The sequence below is a fragment of the Lissotriton vulgaris genome, chromosome 1_1, assembly GCF_964263255.1.
Source record: "Lissotriton vulgaris chromosome 1_1, aLisVul1.2, whole genome shotgun sequence".
Classification (NCBI taxonomy): domain Eukaryota; kingdom Metazoa; phylum Chordata; class Amphibia; order Caudata; family Salamandridae; genus Lissotriton; species Lissotriton vulgaris.
Genome location: NC_141685.1, coordinates 1,205,914,008 through 1,205,934,399, shown reverse-complemented (window position 1 = coordinate 1,205,934,399; position 20,392 = coordinate 1,205,914,008).

The window sequence follows — 20,392 nt, the reverse complement described above, 5'->3', positions numbered from 1 at the left end:
TGCATTCTGTCCATCAACTGTGTTTTTTGCAATTTTCACCCCGAGTGGGCTAAATATGTTCAGACGTGAGTCCCAGGCTCTCCACATCACTGGAGTCAAGCTATCCAGGCTGGAGAAGGCTGATAGCCAGAAACCGGTCCTTGGATGCTTGATACCGGTCTAGGAAAGACATGGCTTGGAGTTCGGGCTGGACTGTTCCCATGAGGCACAGGGTCAAGGCTGATTTGCATATAGCCATTGTCTGACCTTGGGTGGTGTGGAGTGCAAAAAAACGATGGATTTAGGCCCGGGTCTTTGTACTGGGGTGAATGTAAGACATTGTTCTGCATTCTGTCCATCAACTGTGTTTTTTGCAATTTTCACCCCGAGTGGGCTGGGTATGCTCAGATGTGAGTCCCAGGCTCTCCACATCACTGGAGTCAAGCTATCCAGGCTGGAGAAGGCTGATAGCCAGAAACCGGTCCTTGGATGCTTGATTCCGGTCTAGGAAAGACATGGCTTTGTAGTTCGGGCTGGTCTGTTCCCATGAGGCACAGGGTCAAGGCTGATTTGCATATAGCCATTGTCTGACCTAGGGTGGTGTGGAGTGCAACAAAACAATGGATTTAGGTCCAGATCTTTGTACTGGGGTGAATGTAAGACATTGTTCTGCATTCTGTCGATCAACTGTGTTTTTTGCAATTTTCACCCCGAGTGGGCTCGGTATGCTCAGACGTGAGTCCCAGGCTCTCCACATCACTGGAGTCAAGCTATCCAGGCTGAAGAAGGCTGATAGCCAGAAACCGGTCTTTGGATGCTTGATTCCGGTCTAGGAAAGACATGGGTTGGTAGTTCGGGCTGGACTGTTCCCATGAGGCACAGGGTCAAGGCTGATTTCCATATAGCCATTGTCTGACCTAGGGTGGTGTGGAGTGCAAAGAAACGATGGATTTAGGCCCAGATCTTTGTACTGGGGTGAATGTAAGACATTGTTCTGCATTCTGTCCATCAACTGTGTTTTTTGCAATTTTCACCAAGAGTGGGCTCGGTATGCTCAGATGTGAGTCCCAGGCTCTCCTCATCGCTGGAGTCAAGCTATCCCGGCTGAAGAAGGCTGATAGCCAGAAACCGGTCCTTGGATGCTTGATTCCGGTCTAGGAAAGACATGGCTTGGTAGTTCGGGCTGGACTGTTCCATTGAGGCACAGGGTCAAGGCTGATTTGTATATAGCCATTGTCTGACCTTGGGTGGTGTGGAGTGCAAAAAAAACGATGGATTTAGGCCCGGCTCTTTGTACTGGGGTGAATGTAAGACATTGTTCTGCATTCTGTCCATCAACTGTGTTTTTTGCAATTTTCACCCTGAGTGGGCTGGGTATGCTCAGACGTGAGTCCCAGGCTCTCCACATCAGTGGAGTCAAGCTATCCAGGCTGGAGAAGGCTGTTAGCCAGAAACCGGTCCTTGGATGCTTGATTCCGGTCTAGGAAAGACATGGCTTGGTAGTTCTGGCTGGACTGTTCCCATGAGGCACAGGGTCAAGGCTGATTTGCATATAGCCATTGTCTGACCTATGGTGGTGTGGAGTGCAACAAAATGATGGATTTAGGCCCAGATCTTTGTAATGGGGTGAATGTAAGACATTGTTCTGCATTCTGTCGATCAACTGTGTTTTTTGCAATTTTCACCCTGAGTGGGCTGGGTATGCTCAGACGTGAGTCCCAGGCTCTACACATCACTGGAGTCAAGCTATCCAGGCTGAAGAAGGCTGATAGCCAGAAACCGGTCCTTGGATGCTTGATTCCGGTCTAGGAAAGACATGGCTTGGTAGTTCGGGCTGGACTGTTCCCAGGAGGCACAGGGTCAAGGCTGATTTGCATATAGCCATTGTCTGACCTAGGGTGATGTGGAGTGCAACAAAATGATGGATTTAGCCCCAGATCTTTGTACTGGGGTGAATGTAAGACATTGTTCTGCATTCTGTCCATCAACTGTGTTTTTTGCAATTTTCACCCCGAGTGGGCTGGGTATGCTCAGACGTGAGTCCCAGACTCTCCACATCACTGGAGTCAAGCTATCCAGGCTGAAGAAGGCTGATAGCCAGAAACCGGTCCATGGATGCTTGATTCCGGTCTAGGAAAGACATGTCTTGGTAGTTCGGGCTGGACTGTTCCCATGAGGCACAGGGTCAAGGCTGATTTGCATATAGCCATTGTCTGACCTAGGGTGGTGTGGAGTGCAAAGAAACGATGGATTTAGGCCCATATCTTTGTACTGGGGTGAATGTATGACATTGTTCTGCATTCTGTCCATCAACTGTGTTTTTTGCAATTTTCACCCCCAGTGGGCTGGGTATGCTCAGACGTGAGTCCCAGGCTCTCCACATCACTGGAGTCAAGCTATCCAGGTTGAAGAAGGCTGAGAGCCAGAAACCAGTCCTTGGATGCTTGATTCCGCTCTAGGAAAGACATGGCTTAGTAGTTCGGGCTGGACTGTTCCCATGAGGCACAGGGTCAAGGCTGATTTGCATATAGCCATTGTCTGACCTAGGGTGATGTGGAGTGCAAAAAACGATGGATTTAGGCCCAGATCTTTGTACTGGGGTGAATGTAAGACATTGGTCTGCATTCTGTCCATCAACTGTGTTTTTTGCAATTTTCACCCGAAGTGGGCAGGGTCTGCTCAGATGTGAGTCCCAGGCTCTCCACATCACTGGAGTCAAGCTATCCAGCCTGAAGAAGGCTGATAGCCAGAAACTGGTCCTTGGATGTTGATTCCGGTCTAGAAAAGGCATGGCTTGGTAGTTTGGGCTGGACTGTTCCCATGAGGCACAGGGTCAAGGCTGATTTGCATATAGCCATTGTCTGACCTAGGGTAGTGTGGAGTGAAAAAAAAAACGATGGAGTTAGGCCCAGATCTTTGTACTGGGGTGAATGTAAGACATTGTTCTGCATTCTGTCCATCAACTGTGTTTTTTGCAATTTTCACCCCAAGTGGGCTGGGTATGCTCAGACGTGAGTCCCAGGCTCTCCACATCACTGGAGTCAAGCTATCCAGACTGAAGAAGGCTGATAGCCAGAAACCGGTCCTTGGATGCTTGATTCTGGTCTAGGATAGACATGGCTTGGTAGTTCGGGCTGGACTATTCCCATGAGGCACAGGGTCAAGGCTGATTTGCATATAGCCGTTGTCTGACCTAGGGTGGTGTGGAGTGCAAAGAAACGATGAATTTAGGCCCAGATCTTTGTAATGGGGTGAATGTAAGACATTGTTCTGCATTCTGTCCATCAACTGTGTTTTTTGCAATTTTCACCCCAAGTGGGCTGGGTCTGCTCAGATGTGAGTCCCAGGCTCTCCACATCACTGGAGTCAAGCTATCCAGGCTGAAGAAGGCTGATAGCCAGAAACTGGTCCTTAGATGTTGATTCCGGTCTTGGAAAGACGTGGCTTGGTAGTTCGGGCTGGACTGTTCCCATGAGGCACAGGGTAAAGGCTGATTTGCATATAGCCATTGTCTGACCTAGGGTGGTGTGGAGTGCAAAAAAATGATGGATTTAGGCCCAGATCTTTGTACTGGGGCTAATGTAAGACACTGTTCTGCATTCTGTCCATCAACTGTGTTTTTTGCAATTTTCACCCCGAGTGGGCTCGGTATGCTCAGACGTGAGTCCCAGGCTCTCCACATCACTGGAGTCAAGCTATCCAGGCTGAAGAAGGCTGATAGCCAGAAACCGGTCTTTGGATGCTTGATTCCGGTCTAGGAAAGACATCGCTTGGTAGTTCGGGCTGGACTGTTCCCATGAGGCACAGGGTCAAGGCTGATTTCCATATAGCCATTGTCTGTTCTAGGGTGGTGCGGAGTGCAAAGAAACGATGGATTTAGGCCCGGATCTTTGTACTGGGGTGAATGTAAGACATTGTTCTGCATTCTGTCCATCAACTGTGTTTTTTGCAATTTTCACCCCGAGTGGGCTCGGTATGCTCAGATGTGAGTCCCAGGCTCTCCATATCCCTGGAGTCAAGCTATCCAGGCTGAAGAAGGCTGATAGCCAGAAACTGGTCCTTAGATGTTGATTCCGGTCTAGGAAAGACATGGCTTGGTAGTTCGGGCTGGACTGTTCCCATGAGGCACAGGGTCAAGGCTGATTTGCATATAGCCATTGTCTGACCTAGGGTGGTGTGGAGTGCAACAAAACGATGGGTTTAGGCCCAGATCTTTGTACTGGGGTGAATGTAAGACATTATTCTGCATTCTGTCCATCAACTGTGTTTTTTGCAATTTTCACCCCGAGTGGGCTGGGTATGCTCAGACGTGAGTCCCAGAATCTCCACATCACTGGAGTCAAGCTATCCAGGCTGAAGAAGGCTGATAGCCAGAAACCGGTCCTTGGATGCTTGATTCCGGTCTAGGAAAGACATGGCTTGGTAGTTCGGGCTGGACTGTTCCCATGAGGCACAGGGTCAAGGCTGATTTCCATATAGCCATTGTCTGACCTAGGGTGGTGTGGAGTGCAAAGAAACTATGGATTTAGGCCCAGATCTTTGTACTGGGGTGAATGTAAGACATTGTTCTGCATTCTGTCCATCAACTGTGTTTTTTGCAATTTTCACCCCGAGTGGGCTAAATATGCTCAGACGTGAGTCCCAGGCTCTCCACATCACTGGAGTCAAGCTATCCAGGCTGGAGAAGGCTGATAGCCAGAAACCGGTCCTTGGATGCTTGATACCGGTCTAGGAAAGACATGGCTTGGAGTTCGGGCTGGACTGTTCCCATGAGGCACAGGGTCAAGGCTGATTTGCATATAGCCATTGTCTGACCTTGGGTGGTGTGGAGTGCAAAAAAACGATGGATTTAGGCCGGGGTCTTTGTACTGGGGTGAATGTAAGACATTGTTCTGCATTCTGTCCATCAACTGTGTTTTTTGCAATTTTCACCCCGAGTGGGCTGGGTATGCTCAGATGTGAGTCCCAGGCTCTCCACATCACTGGAGTCAAGCTATCCAGGCTGGAGAAGGCTGGTAGCCAGAAACCGGTCCTTGGATGCTTGATTCCGGTCTAGGAAAGACATGGCTTGGTAGTTCGGGCTGGACTGTTCCCATGAGGCACAGGGTCAAGGCTGATTTGCATATAGCCATTGTCTGACCTAGGGTGGTGTGGAGTGCAACAAAACAATGGATTTAGGCCCAGATCTTTGTACTGGGGTGAATGTAAGACATTGTTCTGCATTCTGTCGATCAACTGTGTTTTTTGCAATTTTCACCCCGAGTGGGCTCGGTATGCTCAGACGTGAGTCCCAGGCTCTCCACATCACTGGAGTCAAGCTATCCCGGCTGAAGAAGGCTGATAGCCAGAAACCGGTCCTTGGATGCTTGATTCCGGTCTAGGAAAGACATGGCTTGGTAGTTCTGGCTGGACTGTTCCATTGAGGCACAGGGTCAAGGCTGATTTGCATATAGCCATTGTCTGACCTTGGGTGGTGTGGAGTGCAAAAAAACGATGGATTTAGGCCCGGCTCTTTGTACTGGGGTGAATGTAAGACATTGTTCTGCATTCTGTCCATCAACTGTGTTTTTTGCAATTTTCACCCCGAGTGGGCTGGGTATGCTCAGACGTGAGTCCCAGGCTCTCCACATCAGTGGAGTCAAGCTATCCAGGCTGGAGAAGGCTGTTAGCCAGAAACCGGTCCTTGGATGCTTGATTCCGGTCTAGGAAAGACATGGCTTGGTAGTTCGGGCTGGACTGTTCCCATGAGGCACAGGGTCAAGGCTGATTTGCATATAGCCATTGTCTGACCTATGGTGGTGTGGAGTGCAACAAAATGATGGATTTTGGCCCAGATCTTTGTATTGGGGTGAATGTAAGACATTGTTCTGCATTCTGTCGATCAACTGTGTTTTTTGCAATTTTCACCCTGATGTGACTGGGTATGCTCAGACGTGAGTACCAGGCTCTCCACATCACTGGAGTCAAGCTATCCAGGCTGAAGAAGGCTGATAGCCAGAAACCGGTCCTTGGATGCTTGATTCCGGTCTAGGAAAGACATGGCTTGGTAGTTCGGGCTGGGCTGTTCCCATGAGGCACAGGGTCAAGGCTGATTTGCACATAGCAATTGTCTGACCTAGGGTGGTGCGGAGTGCAAAAAAACAAGGGATTTAGGCCCAGATCTTTGTACTGGGGTGAATGTAAGACATTGTTCTGCATTCTGTCCATCAACTGTGTTTTTTGCTATTTTCACCCCGAGTGGGCTGGGTATGCTCAGACGTGAGTCCCAGGCTCTCCACATCACTGGAGTCAAGCTACGCAGGCTGAAGAAGGCTGATAGCCAGAAACCGGTCCTTGGATGCTTGATTACGGTCTAGGAAAGACATGGCTTGGTAGTTCGGGCTGGACTGTTCCCAGGAGGCACAGGGTCTAGGCTGATTTGCATATAGCCATTGTCTGACCTAGGGTGATGTGGAGTGCAACAAAACGATGGATTTAGCCCCAGATCTTTGTACTGGGGTGAATGTAAGACATTGTTCTGCATTCTGTCCATCAACTGTGTTTTTTGCAATTTTCACCCCGAGTGGGCTGGGTATGCTCAGACGTGAGTCCCAGACTCTCCACATCACTGGAGTCAAGCTATCCAGGCTGAAGAAGGCTGATAGCCAGAAACCGGTCCTTGGATGCTTGATTCCGGTCTAGGAAAGACATGTCTTGGTAGTTCGGGCTGGACTGTTCCCATGAGGCACAGGGTCAAGGCTGATTTGCATATAGCCATTGTCTGACCTAGGGTGGTGTGGAGTGCAAAGAAACGATGGATTTAGGCCCATATCTTTGTACTGGTGTGAATGTATGACATTGTTCTGCATTCTGTCCATCAACTGTGTTTTTTGCAATTTTCACCCCGAGTGGGCTGGGTATGCTCAGACGTGAGTCCCAGGCTCTCCACATCACTGGAGTCAAGCTATCCAGGTTGAAGAAGGCTGATAGCCAGAAACCAGTCCTTGGATGCTTGATTCCGCTCTAGGAAAGACATGGCTTAGTAGTTCAGGCTGGACTGTTCCCATGAGGCACAGGGTCAAGGCTGATTTGCATATAGCCATTGTCTGACCTAGGGTGATGTGGAGTGCAAAAAACGATGGATTTAGGGCCAGATCTTTGTACTGGGGTGAATGTAAGACATTGGTCTGCATTCTGTCCATCAACTGTGTTTTTTGCAATTTTCACCCGAAGTGGGCAGGGTCTGCTCAGATGTGAGTCCCAGGCTCTCCACATCACTGGAGTCAAGCTATCCAGCCTGAAGAAGGCTGATAGCCAGAAACTGGTCCTTGGATGTTGATTCCGGTCTAGAAAAGGCATGGCTTGGTAGTTTGGGCTGGACTGTTCCCATGAGGCACAGGGTCAAGGCTGATTTGCATATAGCCATTGTCTGACCTAGGGTAGTGTGGAGTGCAACAAAACGATGGGTTTAGGCCCAGATCTTTGTACTGGGATGAATGTAAGACATTCTTCTGCATTCTGTCCATCAACTGTGTTTTTTGCAATTTTCACGCCGAGTGGGCTGGGTATGCTCAGACGTGAGTCCCAGAATCTCCACATCACTGGAGTCAAGCTATCCAGGCTGAAGAAGGCTGATAGCCAGAAACCGGTCCTTGGATGCTTGATTCCGGTTTAGGAAAGACATGGCATGGTAGTTCCGGGCTGGACTGTTCTCATGAGGCACAGGGTCAAGGCTGATTTCCATATAGCCATTGTCTGACCTAGGGTGGTGTGGAGTGCAAAAAATCGATGGATTTAGGCCCAGATCTTTGTACTGGGGCTAATGTAAGACATTGTTCTGCATTCTGTCCATCAACTGTGTTTTTTGCAATTTTCACCCTGAGTGGGCTGGGTATACTCAGACGTGAGTCCCAGGCTCTCCACATCACTGGAGTCAAGCTATCCAGGCTGGAGAAGGCTGATAGCCAGAAACCGGTCCTCGGATGCTTGATTCCGGTCTAGGAAAGACATGGCTTGGTAGTTCGGGCTGGACTGTTCCCATGAGGCACAGGGTCAAGGCTGATTTCCATATAGCCATTGTCTGACCTAGGGTGGTGTGGAGTGCAAAGAAACTATGGATTTAGGCCCAGATCTTTGTACTGGGGTGAATGTAAGACATTGTTCTGCATTCCGTCCATCAACTGTGTTTTTTGCAATTTTCACCCCGAGTGGGCTAAATATGCTCAGACGTGAGTCCCAGGCTCTCCACATCACTGAAGTCAAGCTATCCAGGCTGGAGAAGGCTGATAGCCAGAAACCGGTCCTTGGATGCTTGATACCGGTCTAGGAAAGACATGGCTTGGAGTTCGGGCTGGACTGTTCCCATGAGGCACAGGGTCAAGGCTGATTTGCATATAGCCATTGTCTGACCTAGGGTGGTGTGGAGTGCAAAGAAACGATGGATTTAGGCCCATATCTTTGTACTGGGGTGAATGTATGACATTGTTCTGCATTCTGTCCATCAACTGTGTTTTTTGCAATTTTCACCCCCAGTGGGCTGGGTATGCTCAGACGTGAGTCCCAGGCTCTCCACATCACTGGAGTCAAGCTATCCAGGTTGAAGAAGGCTGAGAGCCAGAAACCAGTCCTTGGATGCTTGATTCCGCTCTAGGAAAGACATGGCTTAGTAGTTCGGGCTGGACTGTTCCCATGAGGCACAGGGTCAAGGCTGATTTGCATATAGCCATTGTCTGACCTAGGGTGATGTGGAGTGCAAAAAACGATGGATTTAGGCCCAGATCTTTGTACTGGGGTGAATGTAAGACATTGGTCTGCATTCTGTCCATCAACTGTGTTTTTTGCAATTTTCACCCGAAGTGGGCAGGGTCTGCTCAGATGTGAGTCCCAGGCTCTCCACATCACTGGAGTCAAGCTATCCAGCCTGAAGAAGGCTGATAGCCAGAAACTGGTCCTTGGATGTTGATTCCGGTCTAGAAAAGGCATGGCTTGGTAGTTTGGGCTGGACTGTTCCCATGAGGCACAGGGTCAAGGCTGATTTGCATATAGCCATTGTCTGACCTAGGGTAGTGTGGAGTGAAAAAAAAAACGATGGAGTTAGGCCCAGATCTTTGTACTGGGGTGAATGTAAGACATTGTTCTGCATTCTGTCCATCAACTGTGTTTTTTGCAATTTTCACCCCAAGTGGGCTGGGTATGCTCAGACGTGAGTCCCAGGCTCTCCACATCACTGGAGTCAAGCTATCCAGACTGAAGAAGGCTGATAGCCAGAAACCGGTCCTTGGATGCTTGATTCTGGTCTAGGATAGACATGGCTTGGTAGTTCGGGCTGGACTATTCCCATGAGGCACAGGGTCAAGGCTGATTTGCATATAGCCGTTGTCTGACCTAGGGTGGTGTGGAGTGCAAAGAAACGATGAATTTAGGCCCAGATCTTTGTAATGGGGTGAATGTAAGACATTGTTCTGCATTCTGTCCATCAACTGTGTTTTTTGCAATTTTCACCCCAAGTGGGCTGGGTCTGCTCAGATGTGAGTCCCAGGCTCTCCACATCACTGGAGTCAAGCTATCCAGGCTGAAGAAGGCTGATAGCCAGAAACTGGTCCTTAGATGTTGATTCCGGTCTTGGAAAGACGTGGCTTGGTAGTTCGGGCTGGACTGTTCCCATGAGGCACAGGGTAAAGGCTGATTTGCATATAGCCATTGTCTGACCTAGGGTGGTGTGGAGTGCAAAAAAATGATGGATTTAGGCCCAGATCTTTGTACTGGGGCTAATGTAAGACACTGTTCTGCATTCTGTCCATCAACTGTGTTTTTTGCAATTTTCACCCCGAGTGGGCTCGGTATGCTCAGACGTGAGTCCCAGGCTCTCCACATCACTGGAGTCAAGCTATCCAGGCTGAAGAAGGCTGATAGCCAGAAACCGGTCTTTGGATGCTTGATTCCGGTCTAGGAAAGACATCGCTTGGTAGTTCGGGCTGGACTGTTCCCATGAGGCACAGGGTCAAGGCTGATTTCCATATAGCCATTGTCTGTTCTAGGGTGGTGCGGAGTGCAAAGAAACGATGGATTTAGGCCCGGATCTTTGTACTGGGGTGAATGTAAGACATTGTTCTGCATTCTGTCCATCAACTGTGTTTTTTGCAATTTTCACCCCGAGTGGGCTCGGTATGCTCAGATGTGAGTCCCAGGCTCTCCATATCCCTGGAGTCAAGCTATCCAGGCTGAAGAAGGCTGATAGCCAGAAACTGGTCCTTAGATGTTGATTCCGGTCTAGGAAAGACATGGCTTGGTAGTTCGGGCTGGACTGTTCCCATGAGGCACAGGGTCAAGGCTGATTTGCATATAGCCATTGTCTGACCTAGGGTGGTGTGGAGTGCAACAAAACGATGGGTTTAGGCCCAGATCTTTGTACTGGGGTGAATGTAAGACATTATTCTGCATTCTGTCCATCAACTGTGTTTTTTGCAATTTTCACCCCGAGTGGGCTGGGTATGCTCAGACGTGAGTCCCAGAATCTCCACATCACTGGAGTCAAGCTATCCAGGCTGAAGAAGGCTGATAGCCAGAAACCGGTCCTTGGATGCTTGATTCCGGTCTAGGAAAGACATGGCTTGGTAGTTCGGGCTGGACTGTTCCCATGAGGCACAGGGTCAAGGCTGATTTCCATATAGCCATTGTCTGACCTAGGGTGGTGTGGAGTGCAAAGAAACTATGGATTTAGGCCCAGATCTTTGTACTGGGGTGAATGTAAGACATTGTTCTGCATTCTGTCCATCAACTGTGTTTTTTGCAATTTTCACCCCGAGTGGGCTAAATATGCTCAGACGTGAGTCCCAGGCTCTCCACATCACTGGAGTCAAGCTATCCAGGCTGGAGAAGGCTGATAGCCAGAAACCGGTCCTTGGATGCTTGATACCGGTCTAGGAAAGACATGGCTTGGAGTTCGGGCTGGACTGTTCCCATGAGGCACAGGGTCAAGGCTGATTTGCATATAGCCATTGTCTGACCTTGGGTGGTGTGGAGTGCAAAAAAACGATGGATTTAGGCCGGGGTCTTTGTACTGGGGTGAATGTAAGACATTGTTCTGCATTCTGTCCATCAACTGTGTTTTTTGCAATTTTCACCCCGAGTGGGCTGGGTATGCTCAGATGTGAGTCCCAGGCTCTCCACATCACTGGAGTCAAGCTATCCAGGCTGGAGAAGGCTGGTAGCCAGAAACCGGTCCTTGGATGCTTGATTCCGGTCTAGGAAAGACATGGCTTGGTAGTTCGGGCTGGACTGTTCCCATGAGGCACAGGGTCAAGGCTGATTTGCATATAGCCATTGTCTGACCTAGGGTGGTGTGGAGTGCAACAAAACAATGGATTTAGGCCCAGATCTTTGTACTGGGGTGAATGTAAGACATTGTTCTGCATTCTGTCGATCAACTGTGTTTTTTGCAATTTTCACCCCGAGTGGGCTCGGTATGCTCAGACGTGAGTCCCAGGCTCTCCACATCACTGGAGTCAAGCTATCCCGGCTGAAGAAGGCTGATAGCCAGAAACCGGTCCTTGGATGCTTGATTCCGGTCTAGGAAAGACATGGCTTGGTAGTTCTGGCTGGACTGTTCCATTGAGGCACAGGGTCAAGGCTGATTTGCATATAGCCATTGTCTGACCTTGGGTGGTGTGGAGTGCAAAAAAACGATGGATTTAGGCCCGGCTCTTTGTACTGGGGTGAATGTAAGACATTGTTCTGCATTCTGTCCATCAACTGTGTTTTTTGCAATTTTCACCCCGAGTGGGCTGGGTATGCTCAGACGTGAGTCCCAGGCTCTCCACATCAGTGGAGTCAAGCTATCCAGGCTGGAGAAGGCTGTTAGCCAGAAACCGGTCCTTGGATGCTTGATTCCGGTCTAGGAAAGACATGGCTTGGTAGTTCGGGCTGGACTGTTCCCATGAGGCACAGGGTCAAGGCTGATTTGCATATAGCCATTGTCTGACCTATGGTGGTGTGGAGTGCAACAAAATGATGGATTTTGGCCCAGATCTTTGTATTGGGGTGAATGTAAGACATTGTTCTGCATTCTGTCGATCAACTGTGTTTTTTGCAATTTTCACCCTGATGTGACTGGGTATGCTCAGACGTGAGTACCAGGCTCTCCACATCACTGGAGTCAAGCTATCCAGGCTGAAGAAGGCTGATAGCCAGAAACCGGTCCTTGGATGCTTGATTCCGGTCTAGGAAAGACATGGCTTGGTAGTTCGGGCTGGGCTGTTCCCATGAGGCACAGGGTCAAGGCTGATTTGCACATAGCAATTGTCTGACCTAGGGTGGTGCGGAGTGCAAAAAAACAAGGGATTTAGGCCCAGATCTTTGTACTGGGGTGAATGTAAGACATTGTTCTGCATTCTGTCCATCAACTGTGTTTTTTGCTATTTTCACCCCGAGTGGGCTGGGTATGCTCAGACGTGAGTCCCAGGCTCTCCACATCACTGGAGTCAAGCTATGCAGGCTGAAGAAGGCTGATAGCCAGAAACCGGTCCTTGGATGCTTGATTACGGTCTAGGAAAGACATGGCTTGGTAGTTCGGGCTGGACTGTTCCCAGGAGGCACAGGGTCTAGGCTGATTTGCATATAGCCATTGTCTGACCTAGGGTGATGTGGAGTGCAACAAAACGATGGATTTAGCCCCAGATCTTTGTACTGGGGTGAATGTAAGACATTGTTCTGCATTCTGTCCATCAACTGTGTTTTTTGCAATTTTCACCCCGAGTGGGCTGGGTATGCTCAGACGTGAGTCCCAGACTCTCCACATCACTGGAGTCAAGCTATCCAGGCTGAAGAAGGCTGATAGCCAGAAACCGGTCCTTGGATGCTTGATTCCGGTCTAGGAAAGACATGTCTTGGTAGTTCGGGCTGGACTGTTCCCATGAGGCACAGGGTCAAGGCTGATTTGCATATAGCCATTGTCTGACCTAGGGTGGTGTGGAGTGCAAAGAAACGATGGATTTAGGCCCATATCTTTGTACTGGTGTGAATGTATGACATTGTTCTGCATTCTGTCCATCAACTGTGTTTTTTGCAATTTTCACCCCGAGTGGGCTGGGTATGCTCAGACGTGAGTCCCAGGCTCTCCACATCACTGGAGTCAAGCTATCCAGGTTGAAGAAGGCTGATAGCCAGAAACCAGTCCTTGGATGCTTGATTCCGCTCTAGGAAAGACATGGCTTAGTAGTTCAGGCTGGACTGTTCCCATGAGGCACAGGGTCAAGGCTGATTTGCATATAGCCATTGTCTGACCTAGGGTGATGTGGAGTGCAAAAAACGATGGATTTAGGGCCAGATCTTTGTACTGGGGTGAATGTAAGACATTGGTCTGCATTCTGTCCATCAACTGTGTTTTTTGCAATTTTCACCCGAAGTGGGCAGGGTCTGCTCAGATGTGAGTCCCAGGCTCTCCACATCACTGGAGTCAAGCTATCCAGCCTGAAGAAGGCTGATAGCCAGAAACTGGTCCTTGGATGTTGATTCCGGTCTAGAAAAGGCATGGCTTGGTAGTTTGGGCTGGACTGTTCCCATGAGGCACAGGGTCAAGGCTGATTTGCATATAGCCATTGTCTGACCTAGGGTAGTGTGGAGTGCAACAAAACGATGGGTTTAGGCCCAGATCTTTGTACTGGGATGAATGTAAGACATTCTTCTGCATTCTGTCCATCAACTGTGTTTTTTGCAATTTTCACCCCGAGTGGGCTGGGTATGCTCAGACGTGAGTCCCAGAATCTCCACATCACTGGAGTCAAGCTATCCAGGCTGAAGAAGGCTGATAGCCAGAAACCGGTCCTTGGATGCTTGATTCCGGTTTAGGAAAGACATGGCATGGTAGTTCCGGGCTGGACTGTTCTCATGAGGCACAGGGTCAAGGCTGATTTCCATATAGCCATTGTCTGACCTAGGGTGGTGTGGAGTGCAAAAAATCGATGGATTTAGGCCCAGATCTTTGTACTGGGGCTAATGTAAGACATTGTTCTGCATTCTGTCCATCAACTGTGTTTTTTGCAATTTTCACCCTGAGTGGGCTGGGTATACTCAGACGTGAGTCCCAGGCTCTCCACATCACTGGAGTCAAGCTATCCAGGCTGGAGAAGGCTGATAGCCAGAAACCGGTCCTCGGATGCTTGATTCCGGTCTAGGAAAGACATGGCTTGGTAGTTCGGGCTGGACTGTTCCCATGAGGCACAGGGTCAAGGCTGATTTCCATATAGCCATTGTCTGACCTAGGGTGGTGTGGAGTGCAAAGAAACTATGGATTTAGGCCCAGATCTTTGTACTGGGGTGAATGTAAGACATTGTTCTGCATTCCGTCCATCAACTGTGTTTTTTGCAATTTTCACCCCGAGTGGGCTAAATATGCTCAGACGTGAGTCCCAGGCTCTCCACATCACTGAAGTCAAGCTATCCAGGCTGGAGAAGGCTGATAGCCAGAAACCGGTCCTTGGATGCTTGATACCGGTCTAGGAAAGACATGGCTTGGAGTTCGGGCTGGACTGTTCCCATGAGGCACAGGGTCAAGGCTGATTTGCATATAGCCATTGTCTGATCTTGGGTGGTGTGGAGTGCAAAAAAACGATGGATTTAGGCCCGGGTCTTTGTACTGGGGTGAATGTAAGACATTGTTCTGCATTCTGTCCATCAACTGTGTTTTTTGCAATTTTCACCCCGAGTGGGCTGGGTATGCTCAGATGTGAGTCCCAGGCTCTCCACATAACTGGAGTCAAGCTATCCAGGCTGGAGAAGGCTGATAGCCAGAAACCGGTCCTTGGATGCTTGATTCCCGTCTAGGAAAGACATGGCTTGGTAGTTCGGGCTGGACTGTTCCCATGAGGCACAGGGTCAAGGCTGATTTGCATATAGCCATTGTCTGACCTAGGGTGGTGTGGAGTGCAACAAAACAATGGATTTAGGCCCAGATCTTTGTACTGGGGTGAATGTAAGACATTGTTCTGCATTCTGTCGATCAACTGTGTTTTTTTAAATTTTCACCCCGAGTGGGCTCGGTATGCTCAGACGTGAGTCCCAGGCTCTCCACATCACTGGAGTCAAGCTATCCAGGCTTAAGAAGGCTGATAGCCAGAAACCGGTCCTTGGATGCTTGATTCCGGTCTAGGAAAGACATGGCTTGGTAGTTCGGGCTGGACTGTTCCATTGAGGCACAGGGTCAAGGCTGATTTGCATATAGCCATTGTCTGACCTTGGGTGGTGTGGAGTGCAAAAAAACGATGGATTTAGGCCCGGCTCTTTGTACTGGGGTGAATGTAAGACATTGTTCTGCATTCTGTCCATCAACTGTGTTTTTTGCAATTTTCACCCCGAGTGGGCTCGGTATGCTCAGACGTGAGTCCCAGGCTCTCCACATCACTGGAGTCAAGCTATCCAGGCTGAAGAAGGCTGATAGCCAGAAACCGGTCTTTGGATGCTTGATTCCGGTCTAGGAAAGACATGGCTTGGTAGTTCGGGCTGGACTGTTCCCATGAGGCACAGGGTCAAGGCTGATTTCCATATAGCCATTGTCTGACCTAGGGTGGTGTGGAGTGCAAAGAAACGATGGATTTAGGCCCAGATCTTTGTACTGGGGTGAATGTAAGACATTGTTCTGCATTCTGTCCATCAACTGTGTTTTTTGCAATTTTCACCCCGAGTGGGCTCGGTATGCTCAGATGTGAGTCCCAGGCTCTCCACATCGCTGGAGTCAAGCTATCCATGCTGAAGAAGGCTGATAGCCAGAAACCGGTCCTTGGATGCTTGATTCCGGTCTAGGAAAGACATGACTTGGTAGTTCGGGCTGGACTGTTCCATTGAGGCACAGGTCAAGGCTGATTTGCATATAGCCATTGTCTGACCTTGGGTGGTGTGGAGTTCAAAAAAACGATGGATTTAGGCCCGGGTCTTTGTACTGGGGTGAATGTAAGACATTGTTCTGCATTCTGTCCATCAACTGTGTTTTTTGCAATTTTCACCCCGAGTGGGCTGGGTATGCTCAGACGTGAGTCCCAGGCTCTCCACATCAGTGGAGTCAAGCTATCCAGGCTGGAGAAGGCTGTTAGCCAGAAACCGGTCCTTGGATGCTTGATTCCGGTCTAGGGAAGACATGGCTTGGTAGTTCTGGCTGGACTGTTCCCATGAGGCACAGGGTCAAGGCTGATTTGCATATAGCCATTGTCTGACCTATGATGGTGTGGAGTGCAACAAAATGATGGATTTAGGCCCAGATCTTTGTAGTGGGGTGAATGTAAGACATTGTTCTGCATTCTGTCGATCAACTGTGTTTTTTGCAATTTTCACCCCGAGTGGGCTGGGTATGCTCAGATGTGAGTCCCAGGCTCTCCACATCACTGGAGTCAAGCTATCCAGGCTGGAGAAGGCTGATAGCCAGAAACCGGTCCTTGGATGCTTGATTCCGGTCTAGGAAAGACATGGCTTGGTAGTTCGGGCTGGACTGTTCCCATGAGGCACAGGGTCAAGGCTGATTTGCATATAGCCATTGTCTGACCTAGGGTGGTGTGGAGTGCAAAAAATCGATGGATTTAGGCCCAGATCTTTGTACTGGGGCTAATGTAAGACATTGTTCTGCATTCTGTCCATCAACTGTGTTTTTTGCAATTTTCACCCTGAGTGGGCTGGGTATACTCAGACGTGAGTCCCAGGCTCTCCACATCACTGGAGTCAAGCTATCCAGGCTGGAGAAGGCTGATAGCCAGAAACCGGTCCTCGGATGCTTGATTCCGGTCTAGGAAAGACATGGCTTGGTAGTTCGGGCTGGACTGTTCCCATGAGGCACAGGGTCAAGGCTGATTTCCATATAGCCATTGTCTGACCTAGGGTGGTGTGGAGTGCAAAGAAACTATGGATTTAGGCCCAGATCTTTGTACTGGGGTGAATGTAAGACATTGTTCTGCATTCCGTCCATCAACTGTGTTTTTTGCAATTTTCACCCCGAGTGGGCTAAATATGCTCAGACGTGAGTCCCAGGCTCTCCACATCACTGAAGTCAAGCTATCCAGGCTGGAGAAGGCTGATAGCCAGAAACCGGTCCTTGGATGCTTGATACCGGTCTAGGAAAGACATGGCTTGGAGTTCGGGCTGGACTGTTCCCATGAGGCACAGGGTCAAGGCTGATTTGCATATAGCCATTGTCTGATCTTGGGTGGTGTGGAGTGCAAAAAAACGATGGATTTAGGCCCGGGTCTTTGTACTGGGGTGAATGTAAGACATTGTTCTGCATTCTGTCCATCAACTGTGTTTTTTGCAATTTTCACCCCGAGTGGGCTGGGTATGCTCAGATGTGAGTCCCAGGCTCTCCACATAACTGGAGTCAAGCTATCCAGGCTGGAGAAGGCTGATAGCCAGAAACCGGTCCTTGGATGCTTGATTCCCGTCTAGGAAAGACATGGCTTGGTAGTTCGGGCTGGACTGTTCCCATGAGGCACAGGGTCAAGGCTGATTTGCATATAGCCATTGTCTGACCTAGGGTGGTGTGGAGTGCAACAAAACAATGGATTTAGGCCCAGATCTTTGTACTGGGGTGAATGTAAGACATTGTTCTGCATTCTGTCGATCAACTGTGTTTTTTTAAATTTTCACCCCGAGTGGGCTCGGTATGCTCAGACGTGAGTCCCAGGCTCTCCACATCACTGGAGTCAAGCTATCCAGGCTTAAGAAGGCTGATAGCCAGAAACCGGTCCTTGGATGCTTGATTCCGGTCTAGGAAAGACATGGCTTGGTAGTTCGGGCTGGACTGTTCCATTGAGGCACAGGGTCAAGGCTGATTTGCATATAGCCATTGTCTGACCTTGGGTGGTGTGGAGTGCAAAAAAACGATGGATTTAGGCCCGGCTCTTTGTACTGGGGTGAATGTAAGACATTGTTCTGCATTCTGTCCATCAACTGTGTTTTTTGCAATTTTCACCCCGAGTGGGCTCGGTATGCTCAGACGTGAGTCCCAGGCTCTCCACATCACTGGAGTCAAGCTATCCAGGCTGAAGAAGGCTGATAGCCAGAAACCGGTCTTTGGATGCTTGATTCCGGTCTAGGAAAGACATGGCTTGGTAGTTCGGGCTGGACTGTTCCCATGAGGCACAGGGTCAAGGCTGATTTCCATATAGCCATTGTCTGACCTAGGGTGGTGTGGAGTGCAAAGAAACGATGGATTTAGGCCCAGATCTTTGTACTGGGGTGAATGTAAGACATTGTTCTGCATTCTGTCCATCAACTGTGTTTTTTGCAATTTTCACCCCGAGTGGGCTCGGTATGCTCAGATGTGAGTCCCAGGCTCTCCACATCGCTGGAGTCAAGCTATCCATGCTGAAGAAGGCTGATAGCCAGAAACCGGTCCTTGGATGCTTGATTCCGGTCTAGGAAAGACATGACTTGGTAGTTCGGGCTGGACTGTTCCATTGAGGCACAGGTCAAGGCTGATTTGCATATAGCCATTGTCTGACCTTGGGTGGTGTGGAGTTCAAAAAAACGATGGATTTAGGCCCGGGTCTTTGTACTGGGGTGAATGTAAGACATTGTTCTGCATTCTGTCCATCAACTGTGTTTTTTGCAATTTTCACCCCGAGTGGGCTGGGTATGCTCAGACGTGAGTCCCAGGCTCTCCACATCAGTGGAGTCAAGCTATCCAGGCTGGAGAAGGCTGTTAGCCAGAAACCGGTCCTTGGATGCTTGATTCCGGTCTAGGGAAGACATGGCTTGGTAGTTCTGGCTGGACTGTTCCCATGAGGCACAGGGTCAAGGCTGATTTGCATATAGCCATTGTCTGACCTATGATGGTGTGGAGTGCAACAAAATGATGGATTTAGGCCCAGATCTTTGTAGTGGGGTGAATGTAAGACATTGTTCTGCATTCTGTCGATCAACTGTGTTTTTTGCAATTTTCACCCCGAGTGGGCTGGGTATGCTCAGATGTGAGTCCCAGGCTCTCCACATCACTGGAGTCAAGCTATCCAGGCTGGAGAAGGCTGATAGCCAGAAACCGGTCCTTGGATGCTTGATTCCGGTCTAGGAAAGACATGGCTTGGTAGTTCGGGCTGGACTGTTCCCATGAGGCACAGGGTCAAGGCTGATTTGCATATAGCCATTGTCTGACCTAGGGTGGTGTGGAGTGCAACAAAACAATGGATTTAGGCCCAGATCTTTGTACTGGGGTGAATGTAAGACATTGTTCTGCATTCTGTCGATCAACTGTGTTTTTTGCAATTTTCACCCCGAGTGGGCTCGGTATGCTCAGACGTGAGTCCCAGGCTCTCCACATCACTGGAGTCAAGCTATCCAGGCTGAAGAAGGCTGATAGCCAGAAACCGGTCTTTGGATGCTTGATTCCGGTCTAGGAAAGACATGGGTTGGTAGTTCGGGCTGGACTGTTCCCATGAGGCACAGGGTCAAGGCTGATTTCCATATAGCCATTGTCTGACCTAGGGTGGTGTGGAGTGCAAAGAAACGATGGATTTAAGCCCAAATCTTTGTACTGGGGGAATGTAAGACATTGTTCTGCATTCTGTCCATCAACTGTGTTTTTTGCAATTTTCACCCCGAGTGGGCTCGGTATGCTCAGATGTGAGTCCCAGGCTCTCCACATCGCTGGAGTCAAGCTATCCCGGCTGAAGAAGGCTGATAGCCAGAAACCGGTCCTTGGATGCTTGATTCCGGTCTAGGAAAGACATGGCTTGGTAGTTCTGGCTGGACTGTTCCATTGAGTCACAGGGTCAAGGCTGATTTGCATATAGCCATTGTCTGACCTTGGGTGGTGTGGAGTGCAAAAAAACGATGGATTTAGGCCCGGCTCTTTGTACTGGGGTGAATGTAAGACATTGTTCTGCATTCTGTCCATCAACTGTGTTTTTTGCAATTTTCACCCCGAGTGGGCTGGGTATGCTCAGACGTGAGTCCCAGGCTCTCCACATCAGTGGAGTCAAGCTATCCAGGCTGGAGAAGGCTGTTAGCCAGAAACCGGTCCTTGGATGCTTGATTCCGGTCTAGGAAAGACATGGCTTGGTAGTTCTGGCTGGACTGTTCCCATGAGGCACAGGGTCAAGGCTGATTTGCATATAGCCATTGTCTGACCTATGGTGGTGTGGAGTGCAACAAAATGATGGATTTTGGCCCAGATCTTTGTATTGGGGTGAATGTAAGACATTGTTCTGCATTCTGTCGATCAACTGTGTTTTTTGCAATTTTCACCCTGAGTGGGCTGGGTATGCTCAGACGTGAGTCCCAGGCTCTCCACATCACTGGAGTCAAGCTATCCAGGCTGAAGAAGGCTGATAGCCAGAAACCGGTCCTTGGATGCTTGATTCCGGTCTAGGAAAGACATGGCTTGGTAGTTCGGGCTGGGCTGTTCCCATGAGGCACAGGGTCAAGGCTGATTTGCACATAGCAATTGTCTGACCTAGGGTGG